Source organism: Gorilla gorilla, chromosome 6 (assembly GCF_029281585.2).
Source record: "Gorilla gorilla gorilla isolate KB3781 chromosome 6, NHGRI_mGorGor1-v2.1_pri, whole genome shotgun sequence".
Lineage (NCBI taxonomy): Eukaryota > Metazoa > Chordata > Mammalia > Primates > Hominidae > Gorilla > Gorilla gorilla.
Genome location: NC_073230.2, coordinates 10,203,494 through 10,217,323, shown reverse-complemented (window position 1 = coordinate 10,217,323; position 13,830 = coordinate 10,203,494). Strand labels below are relative to the sequence as shown.

The window sequence follows — 13,830 nt, the reverse complement described above, 5'->3', positions numbered from 1 at the left end:
ACAAAAAATAAAATTAGCCAAGCATGGTGGCATGCGCCTGTAGTCCCAGCTACTTGGGAGGCTGAGGCAGGAGGATCATTTGAGCCTGGGAGGAGAGTTTGCAGTAAACCATGATCATGCCGCTGCATTCCATCCTGGGCAACACAGTAAGACCCTGTCTCTTTTTTTAAAAAAAAAAGCCGCATGCTGTATGGTTTCACTTTAAGTACACTCTAGAAAAGGCAAAACTATAGGAACAGAAAACAGATCAGTGACTATACATTCTAGAGATGGAAATCAGATTCGTGGTTGCCAAGGGATTAGGGATGGTGGAAGAAGGAGGATGGCTGTGATTATAAATTGGTAGCACGAGGGAGACCGTTGTGGTGGGACAGTTCTGTCTCTTGATTGCAGTGGTGGTTACACAAATCTAGACAGGTGACAAAGTGCGTGGAACCACACACACAGTGTACCAACGTCAGTTCCCTGGTTCTGATATTGTACTATAAGAACAACAGATGTAACTACTGGGGAAAATGCATGGCAGGTCCACCTATACCTCTCTATGCAATCTTTGCAACTTCCTGTGCATCTATAATTATTTCAAGATGAAAAGTTACGGCAAAAAAAAAGTCATGTTTCTTAGTACTATTAAAAATGGAATTGCTTTTACAATGTCTAGATTCCACTGGGTTATTGGCAGTATATAAGACATCTACTTGATTTTTGTGTAGTAATCTTGTATCTTGTGAATGTGCTGAACTCACGGATTGATTCTGTTGCTAGCTTTTTATAGCTTCCTTAGGATTTTGCGTTTGAACAGTTGGCGATCTGCAGATTGTTTTATTTCTTGCTTTCCAGTCCCTGTGTCTTTTATTTGTTTCATTTGTTCGCTTGCTTGCTGTCTTGCTTTTTGCTGTTAGTCTTTCTAACTTAGCATTGACCAGAAGCAGTAAAAGTGGGCATCCTTGCCTTATACCCAGTGTTAAGGTGAAAGTACTCAGTGGTCCACCATGACTTAGGATGTTAGTTGCATGGTTTTCATGGATGCCCTTTATCAAACTGAGGAAGTTTCTTTCTGTTAGTCTGGTGAGAGAGGTCTTTTTTTTTTTAAGCCCTGAGCATGTGTTGAATTTTTTCACGTGCTTTTTTTTCTGCATCTATTGAAACATTCGTATTTTTTTCTTCCTTATTTTGTTAAAATAGTGGCTGTCTTCTATTGACATTTTTTATGTAGTTAGGTTTAAATTGCTAAAGTTTTGTTAAAGATATTGTGTCTTTTCAAGGGGAGAGTTGGTCTGTAATTTTTCTTTTTTGATAATCTTGTCAGTGTGGGTACCAGGATGATGCTGGCCTCATAAAAGGAGTTGGAAATTATTTCTTCCTCTTTGATTTTCTGAAAAAGTTCACGTTCGTTAGTGTTATTTCTTCTTTACGTGTTTGATAGTGAGGCCATCTAGGCCTGGAGTTTTCCTTGGGGGAAGTTTTGTTGTTGTTTTAGAACAAATTCAGTTTTTTAAAGGCTGTTCAGATTTTCTATTTCATACAGTATCCGTTTTGGGAAATTAAATTTTTTAAAGCAGTTTGTCCATTTCATGTAAGATGTCCAATCTGTTAGCATAAAGTTGTTTGGAACATTCTCTTAATACCTGTTAATGTTTGACGGAGCTATAGTATAACTTTTTCATTCCTGATACTGGAGATTTGTTTTTTTCTTAATTCCCTTAGTTAGGAGGTTATCAGTTCTGTTGACATTTTTAAAGAACCAACATTTGGCCTTGTTAATTGTTTCTATTGCAAAATTCATTTTCCATTTCATTGTTATCTCATCTTTGTTATTTTCTTTCTCCTGCTTACCTTGAGTTTAAAGAGCTCTTCATTAAGCTCTTTGAGGTGGTTGGTACCTTTGGTCAGTGATTTTTGATCATTTTTTCTCTTCTATAAGCTGTTTTTTTGTGGGTTTTTTTTTCTTTTTTCTTTGAAACGGTCTTGCTCTGTTGCCTATACTGGATTGCAGTGGTGCAGTCTTGGCTCACTGCAGCCTCAGACTCCTGGGTTCAAGTGATCCTCCCACCTCAGCTCCCCCTGCTTAGTAGCTGGGACTACAAGCATGTGCCAACATACTCGGCTAACTTTTGGTTTTTTTTTTTGAGGAGATGGGGTTTTGCCATGTTGCCCAGGTCTTGAACTCCTGACCTCAACCAGTCTACCTGCCTCAGCCTCCTAAAGTGCTGGGGTTACAAGTGTGTGCTCCCGCGCCCGGCCCTAATATAAGCATGTAAAGCAACAGATTTCTCCCCGAAATGCTGTAGTGGCAGCATCTCAAGATAAAAATGTTGATATTTTAACATTGTCTTGAAGTTCAAAATACTTTCTGATGTACTTTGTGAATTCTTCTTGATTTTGGCATGTCTGGGTACCACGCCTGGAGTGTGCATATCTCTCGCTTCTGTTCCCGTCTGTCCACCTTTCCATTCGCACCCTCATATTAATCAGTTATTTCAGTTCCCAAGCTGATAAACTCTAAAACCTTCGCCATATCCGAATCTGGTTCTGAGGCCTCACTTTGTAACCTCACACTGTGTTTCTTCACACTATGGGACATGCCTGTCCAATAGTCCCCTTTGCTCTTCACACTGTGTGTGTGTGTGTCTGTTAATATGCCTGTCCAATAGTCCCCCGTGTCCGTGGCTTCACTTTCCATGGTTTCAGTTACCCGCAGTCAACCGTAGTCCAAAAGGGGATGAATACAGTACAGTGAGACACTTTGAGAGACCACATTCACATAACTTTATTGCAGCGTATTGTTATAATTGTTCTGTTTTATTGTTAACCTTACTCTGCCTAACTTACCAATTAAACTTGACCATAGGTACATGTGTAAAGGGAAAAGCAATATAGATAAGGTTGGGTATTATTCAAGGCTTCAGGCATCCACTGAGGTCTCAGCATGTGTCCCCTGAGGATAAGGAGGGGACTCCAGTATTTTTTCTTAAAAGCCAGGCATAACATATCGGTTGCAGGCTCTGGCATCATCTTCTGTTCCTGGTAAACTGCGATTCTCTGCATTTGCCTGTCTGCGTCTGCAGTTTGGGGGCAGCAGTGTGTCCTGTGATCTCAGCTCTCTGATGGGTCTAAGCAGAGCTGGGACTTGCAGTTTGTTCTTCTTGCCGGTGTCGCTGCTGTGAGGATGGGAGTGACGACTTCCAGGCCCTTTACATGTCAGACAGGAGAGTCTGACTTCTTTGACCTGTGGATTATTCAGAAGTGTGTGGTATAGCATCCTTGCTATGAGTTTCTTCATATTTATCATATTTGGAATTTGTGGAGCTTCTTGAAATCTGTAAATTTAGGTCTTTCACCAAATTTGGAAAGTTTTCTGCTTCTAAAAACATTCTCTGCCCCACTCTCTTTGTTCTCTCCTGTGAGATTCCAACTACTTGTGTATTAGGCCTTTAGGAATTGCCCCAAAGATGCCTGCGCCTCATTCTTTATCTTTTTTCTCTTTTTGAGATTGGATCATTGGGTCATCTCTATTAATTTAATTTCAGTGGTCACTGATTCTTTCCTCTCTCATCCCCAGTCTGTTATTAAGTTCATCCAGTAAATTTTAAAATTTCAGATGTTGTGTGTTTTAGTTCTAAAATTTCCATTTGTTTTCCACTATGTTTTTTGTGTATCTGTTAAGATTTTCTTTTTTTTTTAATTTTATTATTATTATACTTTAAGTTCTAGGGTACATGTGCACAATGTGCAGGTTTGTTACATATGTATACATGTGCCATGTTGGTGTGCTGCACCCATTAACTCGTCATTTAGCATTAGGTATACCTCCTAATGCTATCCCTCCCCCCTCCCCATAACCCACAACAGTCCCTGGTGTGTGATGTTCCCCTTCCCGTGTCCATGTGTTCTCATTGTTCAGTTCCCACCTATGAGTGAGAACATGGGGTGTTTGGTTTTTTTGTCCTTGCAATAGTTTGCTGACAATGATGGTTTCCAGTTTCATCCATGTCCCTACAAAGGACAAGAACTCATCATTTTTTATGGCTGCATAGTATTCCATGGTGTATATGTGGCACATTTTCTTAATCCAGTCTATCGTTGTTGGACATTTGGGTTGGTTCCAAGTCTTTGCTATTGTGAATAGTGCCGCAATAAACATACGTGCGCATGTGTCTTTATAGCAGCATGATTTATAATCCTTTGGGTATATACCCAGTAATGGGATGGCTGGGTCAAATGGTATTTCTAGTTCTAGATCCCTGAGGAATCGCCACACTGACTTCCACAATGGTTGTAGTAGTTTACAGTCCCACCAGCAGTGTAAAAGTGTTCTTATTTCTCCACATCCTCTCCAGCACCTGTTGTTTCCTGACTTTTTAATGATCACCATTCTAACTGGTGTGAGATGGTATCTCATTGTGGTTTTGATTTGCATTTCTCTGATGGCCAGTGATGATGAGCATTTTTTCATGTGTCTTTTGGCTGCATAAATGTCTTTTTTTGAGAATTGTCTGTTCATGTCCTTTGCCCACTTTTTGATGGGGTTGTTTGTTTTTTTCTTGTAAATTTGTTTGAGTTCATTGTAGATTCTGGATATTAGCCCTTTGTCAGATGAGTAGGTTGCAAAAATTTTCTCCCATTCTGTAGGTTGCCTGTTCATGCTGATGGTAGTTTCTTTTGCTGTGCAGAAACTCTTTAGTTTAATTAGATCTCATTTGTCAATTTTGGCTTTTGTTGCCATTGCTTTTGGTGTTTTAGACATGAAGTCCTTGCCCATGCCTATGTCCTGAATGGTATTGCCTAGGTTTTCTTCTAGGGTTTTTATGGTTTTAGGTCTAACGTTTAAGTCTTTAATCCATCTTGAATTTATTTTTGTATAAGGTGTAAGGAAGGGATCCAGTTTCAGCTTTCTACATATGGCTAGCCAGTTTTCCCAGCACCATTTATTAAATAGGGAATCCTTTCCCCATTGCTTGTTTCTGTCAGATTTGTCAAAGATCAGATAGTTGTAGATATGCAGCATTATTTCTGAGGGCTCTGTTCTGTTCCATTGGTCTATATCTCTGTTTTGGTACCAGTACCATGCTGTTTTGGTTACTGTAGCCTTGTAGTATAGTTCGAAGTCAGGTAGCATGATGCCTCCAGCTTTGTTCTTTTGGCTTAGGATTGACTTGGCGATGCAGGCTCTTTTTCGGTTCCATATGAACTTTAAAGCAGTTTTTTCCAATTCTGTGAAGAAAGTCATTGGTAGCTTGATGGGGATGGCATTGAATCTATAAATTACCTTGGGCAGTATGGCCATTTTCACGATACTGATTCTTCCTACCCATGAGCATGGAATGTTCTTCCATTTGTTTGTATCCTCTTTTATTTCTTTGAGCAGTGGTTTGTAGTTCTCCTTGAAGAGGTCCTTCACATCCCTTGTAAGTTGGATTCCTAGGTATTTTATTCTCTTTGAAGCAATTGTGAATGGGAGTTCACTCATGATTTGGCTGTTTGTCTGTTATTGGTGTATAAGAATGCTTGTGATTTTTGTATGTTGATTTTATATCCTGAAGTTGCTTATCAGCCTAAGGAGATTTTGGGCTGAGATGATGGGGTTTTCTAGATATATAATCATGTCATCTGCAAACAGGGACAATTTGACTTGCTCTTTTCCTAATTGAATACCCTTTATTTCCTTCTCCTGCCTGATTGCCCTGGCCAGAACTTCCAACACTACGTTGAATAGGAGTGGTGAGAGAGGGCATCCCTGTCTTGTGCCAGTTTTCAAAGGGAATGCTTCCAGTTTTTGCCCATTCAGTATGTTATTGGCTGTGGGTTTGTCATAGATAGCTCTTATTATTGTGAGATACGTCCCATCAATACCTAATTTGTTGAGAGTTTTTAGCATGAAGAGTTGTTGAATTTTGTCAAAGGCCTTTTCTGCATCTATTGAGATAATCATGTGGTTTTTGTCTTTGGTTCTGTTTATATGCTGGATTACATTTATTGATTTGCATATGTTGAACCAGCCTTGCATCCCAGGGATGAAGCCCAACTTGATCATGGTGGATAAGCTTTTTGATGTGCTGCTGGATTCGGTTTTCCAGTATTTTATTGAGGATTTTTGCATCAATGTTCATCAAGGATATTGGTCTAAAATTCTCTTTTTTGGTTGTGTCTCTGCCAGGCTTTGGTATCAGGATGATGCTGGCCTCATAAAATGAGTTAGGGAGGATTCCCTCTTTTTCTATTGATTGGAATAGTTTCAGAAGGAATGGTGCCAGCTCCTCCTTGTACCTCTGGTAGAATTCGGCTGTTGAATCCATCTGCTCCTGGACTTTTTTTGGTTGGTAAGCTATTGATTATTGCCTCAATTTCAGAGCCTGTTATTGGTCTATTCAGAGATTCAACTTCTTCCTGGTTTAGTCTTGGGAGGATGTATGTGTCGAGGAATTTATCCATTTCTTCTAGATTTTCAAGTTTATTTGCGTAGAGGTGTTTATAGTATTCTCTGATGGTAGTTTGTATTTCTGTGGGATTGGTGATGATATCCCCTTTATCATTTTTTATTGCGTCTATTTGATTCTTCTTTCTTTTCTTCTTTATTAGTCTTGCTAGTGGTCTATCAATTTTGTTGATCTTTTCAAAAAACCAGCTCCTGGATTCATTAATTTTTTGAAGGGTTTTTTGTGTCTCTATTTCCTTCAGTTCTGCTCTGATCTTAGTTATTTCTTCCTTCTGTTAGCTTTTGAATGTGTTTGTTCTTGCTTTTCTAGTTATTTTCATTGTGATGTTAGGGTGTCAATTTTAGATCTTTCCTGCTTTCTCTTGTGGGCATTGAGTGCTATAAATTTCCCTCTACACACTGCTTTGAATGTGTCCCAGAGATTCTGGTATGTTGTGTCTTTGTTCTCGTTGGTTTCAAAGAACATCTTTATTTCTGCCTTCATTTCATTATGTACCCAGTAGTCATTCAGGAGCAGGTTGTTCAGTTTCCATGTAGTTGAGCGGTTTTGATTTCGTAATCCTGAGTTCTAGTTTGATTGCACTGTGGTCTGAGAGACAGTTTGTTATAATTTCTGTTCTTTTACATTTGCTGAGGAGTGCTTTACTTCTAACTATCAAGTGGTCAATTTTGGAATAGGTGTGGTATGGTGCTGAAAAGAATGTATATTCTGTTGATTTGGGGTGGAGAGTTCTGTAGATGTCTATTAGGTCTGCTTGGTGCAGAGCTGAGTTCAATTCCTGGGTATCCTTGTTAACTTTCTGTCTCATTGATCTGTCTAATGTTGACAGTGGGGTGTTAAAGTCTCCCATTATTATTGTGTGGGAGTCTAAGTCTCTTTGTAGGTCACTAAGGACTTGCTTTATGAATCTGGGTGCTCCTGTATTGTTTGCATATATATTTAGGATAGTTAGCTCTTCTTGTTGAATTGATCCCTTTACCATTATGTAATGGCCTTCTTTGTCTCTTTTGATCTTTGTTGGTTTAAAGTCTGTTTTATCAGAGGCTGGGATTGCAACCCCTGCCTTTTTCTGTTTTCCATTTGCTTGGTAGATCTTCCTGCATCCCTTTATTTTGAGCCTATGTGTGTCTCTGCATGTGAAATGGGTTTCCTGAATACAGCACACTGATGGGTCTTGACTATTTATCCAATTTGCCAGTCTGTGTCTTTTAATTGGAGCATTTAGCCCATTCACATTCAAAGTTAATATTGTTATGTGTGAATTTGATCCTGTCATTATGATGTCAGCTGGCTATTTTCCTCATTAGTTGATGCAGTTTTTTCCTAGCCTTGATGGTCTTTACAATTTGGTATGTTTTTGCAGTGGCTGGTACCAGTTGTTCCTTTCCATGTTTAGCACTTCCTTCAGGAGTTCTTTTAGGGCAGGCCTGGTGGTGACAAAATCTCTCAGCATTTGCTTGTCTGTAAAGTATTTTATTTCTCCTTCACTTACGAAGCTTAGTTTGGCTGGATATGAAATTCTGGGTTGAAAATTCTTTTCTTTAAGAATGTTGAATATTGGCCCCCACTCTCTTTTGGCTTGCAGAGTTTCTGCCAAGAGATCAGCTGTTAGTCTGATGGGCTTCCCTTTGTGGGTAACCTGACCTTTCTCTCTGGCTGCCCTTAACATTTTTTCCTTCATTTCATCTTTGGTGAATCTGACAATTATGTGTCTTGGAGTTGTCTTTCTCGAGGAGTATCTTTGTGCCATTCTCTGTATTTCCTGAATTTGAATGTTGGCCTGCCTTGCTAGATTGGGGAAGTTTTCCTGGATAATATCCTGCAGAGTGTTTTCCAACTTGGTTCCATTCTCCCTGTCACTTTCAGGTACACCAATCAGATGTAGATTTGGTCTTTTCACATAGTCCCACATTTCTTGGAGGCCTTGTTCGTTTCTTTTTATTCTTTTTTCTCTAAACTTCTCTTCTCACTTCATTTCATTCATTTTGTCTTCCATCACTTATACCCTTTCTTCCAGTTGATCGCATCGGCTCCTGAGGCTTCTGCATTCGTCACATAGTTCTCATGCCTTGGTTTTCAGCTCCATCAGGTCCTTTAAGGACTTCTCTGCATTGTTTATTCTAGTTATCCATTTATCTAATTTTTTTTCAAAGTTTTTAACTTCTTTGCCATTGGTTTGACCTTCCTCCTTTAGCTCAGAGTAGTTTGATCGTCTGAAGCCTTCTTCTCTCAACTCGTCAAAGTCATTGTCCATCCAGCTTTGTTCCGTTGCTGTTGAGGAGCTGCGTTCCTTTGGAGGAGGAGAGGTGCTCTGAGTTTCCAGTTTTTCTGCTCTGTTTTTTCCCCATCTTTGTGGTCTTATCTACCTTTGGTCTTTGATGATGGTGACGTACAAATGGGTTTTTGGTGTGAATGTCCTTCCTGTTTGTTAGTTTTCCTTCTAACAGACAGGACCCTCAGCTGCAGGTCTGTTGGAGTTTGCTAGAGGTCCACTCCAGACCCTGTTTGCTTTGGTATCAGCAGCAGTGGCTGCAGAACAGCGGATATTGGTGACCCACAAATGCTGCTGCCTGATCGTTCCTCTGGAAGTTTTGTCTCAGAGGAGTACCCGGCTGTGTGAGGTTTCAGTCCACCCCTACTGGGGGGTGCCTCCCAGTTAGGCTACTCAGGGTCAGGGACCCACTTGAGGAGGCAGTCTGCCTGTTCTCAGATCTCCAGCTGCATGCTGCGAGAACCACTACTCTCTTCAAAGCTGTCAGACAGGGACATTTAAGTCTGCAGAGGTTACTGCTGTCTTTTTGTTTGTCTGTGCCCTGCCCCCAGAGGTGGAACCTACAGAGGCAGGCAGGCCTCCTTGAGCTGTGGTGGGCTCCACCCAGTTTGAGCTTCCTGCCTGCTTTGTTTACCTAATCAAGTCTGGGCAATAGTGGGTACCCCTCCCCCAGCCTTGCTGCTGCCTTGCAGTTTGATCTCAGACTGCTGTGCTAGCAATGAGCAAGACTCCATGGGTGTAGGACCCTCCGAGCCAGGTGCGGGATATAATCTCCTGGTGTGCCATTTTTAAAGCCTGTTGGGAAAGCGCAGTGTTAGGGTGGGAGTGACCCAATTTTCCAGGTGCCATGTGTCACCCCTTTCTTTGAGTAGGAGAGGGAATTCCCTGACCCCTTGCGCTTCCCGGGTGAGGCAATGCCTCGCCCTGCTTCGGCTCGCGCACAGTGCACTGCACCCACTGTCTGGCACACCCCAGTGAGATGAACCCGGTACCTCAGTTGGAAATGCAGAAATCACCCGTCTTCTGCGTCGCTCACGCTGGGAGCTGTAGACCGGAACTGTTCCTATTCGGCCATCTTGGATCCTCCCTGACCTCTGATAAGATTTTGTGTATCTTTATTCAACGTGAGCATTTTTAACCTAATTGAGCCTAATTATAATAACTGCTTTAAAGTCTGTGTCAAGCCATCCCAGTATCTGGGATATTTGAGTTGATAACTTCTGATTGTTTTTGCCCCTGATGATGAATACCTTCCATATTTTGAATAATTTAATTATATCTTGGGTATTAAGGATGTCATTTTAAGACTTAAATCCTGTTCTGTTCATCCATCTAATGTTGATATTTTTGCTTTAGCAGACACTTAACTTGGTGAGACCCAAACTGCCAACTTGGTCATGCCTGTGCTGGTGGTTGCTTAGATCACAGCAGAGACCCCTTTCAGTTTGCCCCCATATGTATGGTTCAGGGGCCATCCAGGCTCTTGGGCAAAGTTTATGCACAGAACTTGAGGTCTCCCTCACTGACTCTTTTCTTTTTGGAGTGTTCCCACCTTACCCCTTGGCAGTCCTGGTTGCCCCAGCTCTGTCCTCTTGTTCTCCTGGCCAAAAAGATGGTAGGCTTTCTGTCTGAATGTTATTGTTGCCACACACCACCATGCCTGTGGCTCACAGGTGATGTGATTGTGCACCTGGAAAATTGAGAAGAACCTTCAGGTCTATTATTAGAATGAATACAGAGCTTAGCAGGGTGACTAGGCACAAGCCAATACACAGAAATCAATTGTATTTTCTATTCACTAGCAACAAAGGATTATAAAATGGAAAATGTTTAAAGATGCCATTTAAGAAGCACCATAAAAGATTACATACCTAAGAATAAATCTAAGGAAAGATGTGCATCACCTGTGTACAGAAAATTTATAAGCATTACCAAGAGGAATTAAAGGCCTCATTCAAAATCAAAACTCTGCAGGTGTTTGGGGGGACAGGGAGGGTAGACATTGACAGCTGACTTCAGAACTAATATGGAAATGCAAAGGGCTGGCGAGACTCAGTGCTTTCTTCACTTTGAGCACCAAAGTAAGTGAGGACAGAGGTGAATTACAGCCCCTGGAAAATGACGGCATCTGTGAGTCCATGTGGACAGCGATGAGATAAACAGGAGCAGGACTCTTGTTGACAGAAGAATGTCACTCACAGACCGGCACGCATGGAGTGGCACTGACTGGAAAATCATCTCGAAACTGTCATGTTAAACACTGGAGACATGGCAAAAACCCCAAGGGCCGTGGGAGCCTCTTCTTCAAAAATCTCGTTGTAGGCTGGGCGTGGTGGCTCACACCTGTAATCCCAGCACTTTGGGAGGCTGAGGCGGGCAGATCACTTAAGTTCGAGACCAGCCTGGCCAAAATGGGGCAAAACCCTGTCTCTACTAAAAATACAAAAATTAGCCGGGTATGGTGGTGCACCTCTGTAATCCCAGCTACTCGGGTGGCTGAGGCAGGAGAATCTCTTGAACCCGGGAGGCGGAGGCTGCGGTGAGCTGAGATCGCCCCACTGCACTCTAGCCTGGGCAACAGGGTGAGACTCCATCTCAAAAAAATAAAAAAATTAAAAAATTCAAGTGTTTCAGATTAAATGAAACTAAAGAGGCATGATAACTACATGTAAGTAATATACTAAATTCTGTGCTGGAGGAGGAAAATGGTCTTATAATGCTGTATCTGTATATATTATATAAACCTCGGTGTCTAATACGTGGTAATTATGAGACAGTCATCCTAGATGAATACTCTTATCCTTGCGGCGTTCTCCTGAAGCAGCACCTGAAGTTGCCTTGGTTGTAGAAGCAGGTGCCCTCATTCTTAGGACATACCCTCTGAAGTTGTTAGGGGTAAACAACTTGCTCTCAAATGATGATGGGTTTTTAAAAGTCTGTGTATTGAAAGAGAGCGAGCGAAGGATAAAGCAATTGAGAGAAGATGTGAACAGGTGAATCTAGAGAAAGACTGTATGAGCTCTTTGTACTATTCTTGCGACTTTTCACACATACCTCCATCCTAGCCCCAAAGAGACTTGGAATTTGGGTTCTGGCTACTACAAAGGCTGGAATTCTGCTGTGAATTTCCCCAAAAAGTAGAAAGCTAACAGGCAGCCCAACTGTGACATGCCTGGTGTCTCACTTGCTGGGTTTTAGGGATTCTCTGGTGGAAGCCTCTGGAAACTGGGTGAGCTCTCCCCACCCCCAGCCCTGTTATTTAGGTTTTTGGGTTTTTTTAAGAGACAGTGTCTCACTCTGTTGCCCAGGCCTGAGTGCGGTGGCGCAATCATGGCTCGCTGCATCCTCAACCTCCTGGGCTCAAGTGATCCTCCCACCTCAGCCTCCCAGGTAGCTGAGACCACAGGTATGCGTGCCGCCACACCTAGCCTAGGTGCTTTTTATCTAGAGGCAGGGGAATATCTTAAAACATACTGTAAAATTTCTTTCTAGCTCATTTTTCTATGATGATCCCTGTGATACAAATGAAGAATCTAGATCTATAGTGGTTTTTTGTTTGATTATTTGTTTGTTTGTTTTGAGACGGAGTCTCGCTCTGTCGCCCAGGCAGGAGTGCAGTGGCGCGATCTCAGCTCACTGCAAGCTCTGCCTCCCGTGTTCACACCATTCTTCTGCCTTAGCTTCCTGAGTAGCTGGGACTACAGGCACCTGCCACCACGCCCGGCTAATTTTTTTGTATTTTTAGTAGAGGCGGGGTTTCACCATGCTAGTCAGGATGGTCTAGATCTCCCGACCTCGTGATCCGCCCGCCTCGGCCTCCCAAAGTGCTGGGATTACAGGCGTGAGTCACCATGGTGAGCCCTAAATCTGTAGTTTTAAGGGCTGAATCTATAATTTGAACTATTAAACATCTTATGAAACTGTTTAAGAATGAGCCCAACAGATACTCAGAAACCCATTGCCCAGTATTAACATGTTGTTTACATTTCACCATCTTTGCCTCTGACAGATGAAGATCCACAAGTTCATAATTATGTTTATCGGCTCACGCTGCCATAACAAAATACTCTGGCTGGCTTAAACAACAGAAATTAATTTTCTCACAGCTCTGGAGCTTGGAAATTGAGGATCTGGGTGGCAGCACCATCAGGTTCTGGTGAGGGAGGGCTGTCTTCCTCGCTTGCAGATGGCCAGCTTCTCACTGTGTCCTGGTGCCTCACATAGGACGGAGTGAGAGGGAGAGCTCTCCGGTCTCTTCTTATGAAGGCACTATCATATCATGAGGTCCCTACCTTCAGTCACCTCCCAAAGGCCCCATCTCCAAATACCATCACACTGCAGGTAGGGCTTCCACATGGGAATTCTGGGAGCATACAAACATACAGTCTATAATGATGATACAAATAGAACCACCTAGAAAAGATCACCAGGAAACGCCAGAAAACCCAGAAAAGATCACACCGGAGTGCCATTTCACAGCTAGTAGGATGGCCACCGTTTTTAAAAATCAGAAAATAGCAAGTGTTGGCAAGGATGTGGATAAATTGGAAACTTTGTACATGGCCCATGGGAATGTAAACTTGTGCAGCCGCTGTGGAGAACAGCTTGGAGGTCTTCAGAAAATTAAGCACAGAATTACCAAAGGACTGCCGGGCACAGAGACTCACACCTGTAATCCCAGCACTTTGAGAGGCCAAGGCGGGCGGATCACTGGAGGTCAGGAGTTCAAGACCAGCCTGGCCAACATGGTGAAACCCCCGTCTCTACTAAAAGTACAAAAATTAGCCAGGTTTGGTGGCGCATGCCTGTAATCCAGCTACTTGGGAGGCTGAGGCAAGAGAACTGCTTGAACCAGGAGGCAGAGGTTGCGGTGAGCCAAGATCGCACCACTGCACTCAGCCTGAGCAACGGGGCGAGACTCCATTTTAAAATAAAAAAAGAATTACCATAGGATGCTACAGTTTCACTCCTAGGTGTATACTCAAGAAATGAAAACAGATATTCAAGCAAAAACTTCCACACAGCTGTTTGTAGCACTGTTCACAACGGCCAAAAACTGGAAACAAAGTGTTCATCAACTGACAAATGGAAAAACAAGCCACATGTCCATACAATGGCATG

General features: G+C 42.2%; 1 protein-coding gene across 2 annotated transcripts in view; it reads left to right on the top strand.

Moving 5' to 3' along the window:
- Positions 1-13,830, top strand: part of GNA12 (G protein subunit alpha 12) — a 115,737-nt gene that overhangs the window by 90,752 nt on the left and 11,155 nt on the right. The window lies entirely within an intron of this gene.